Raw genomic sequence first — 1,206 nt, 5'->3', positions numbered from 1 at the left:
TCAAGGCGTAAAGCGGGGTTTTGAAGATACCTCGAGTTAATAAAGAGTAAAAGTGCTCAAGTGCACTGGCTCAAATAGCTCCAACATAAATAATACATAATTTATATATAAATATATATATAATTTGTATTTATATATTATATATGCATATATTTGTAAATTACAAACCGGGTTCCAAAAGTATAGAAAATATTAAGTTTTCTCAAACCTCATACACTTAATCCTTAACGTTTAATCGATTTCTTTCCAAATAATCCGCTCTCAATAATATGCAGTTATGCCAGAGTAGTTTTTATTTTCAAAAACTATTTTGGACCACCTTTTATGGTATAGAATTTAGTACCCCCTTCGCGATTTCATCATTATCTCATCTGTTGTAAAGTAAACTTATCCATAAGTCAGTTCTGGAACTGGACTCTGGAAGAAAATAAAGATGTTGCATTGTTCCATTTCAGAAAAAGACGATGGCTGCAGAATCAGAGTGCTGCTATAAAGTCTTGAATAAATCAATAATGTTTAAGATTAATTTTACTGCTAATCATTTAAACTTCAAAAAATTCGTATTAGTTCGCGTCATCAATGCAGATATTAACAATAATACGTGGTTTTCCTGAAAACATGTGAACCATGCATAAACTGGAGTTTTTGATAAAGCATTGTCACCTAAGACCTTTAAAATAATATTTATATTTCATATAAATTCAAAGAAATGACATATGTCCATATAAAAACACAGTAATGTACGTCTCACTTATCCACTTGATATATGCAAACCTATTTGTTAACTCATTTGTTCTTTACTCGCAGTGCAACCAATACAAAAAAATATACTGAATTTGACTATTAAGAAACAGCGCGCAAAATTTATAAACTCACACTCCTTAGTATCCACAGAATCAAACTACTTCAGCGTTTAATCGCTAATGCACTTTTGCACACAACGGACTCTCAAGTCTTTAATTATAAAGTCTTTAATTATAACTTCATTTCTGATATATAGTGAAGCTTTTAGCATAATACGATGTTTTGATTAGTATTCTCAATTCTCAGCATTGGCATAAAACATAGTTATTTAAATCTAAAATTACTTTCTTATTTAGCGGAGTTATATTTTTCACACTCAATTTTCTTTGTATTAGTAATTTGGGAGTATTCACAGCTATATTACAAATCAGTTTTAGTAACCTTGTATTCTTTAGCTAATTG

The sequence above is a fragment of the Teleopsis dalmanni genome, chromosome 2 (genome assembly GCF_002237135.1).
Source record: "Teleopsis dalmanni isolate 2A chromosome 2, ASM223713v2, whole genome shotgun sequence".
In the NCBI taxonomy this organism is placed as follows: Eukaryota; Metazoa; Arthropoda; class Insecta; order Diptera; family Diopsidae; genus Teleopsis; species Teleopsis dalmanni.
This window is presented reverse-complemented; position numbering follows the sequence as displayed.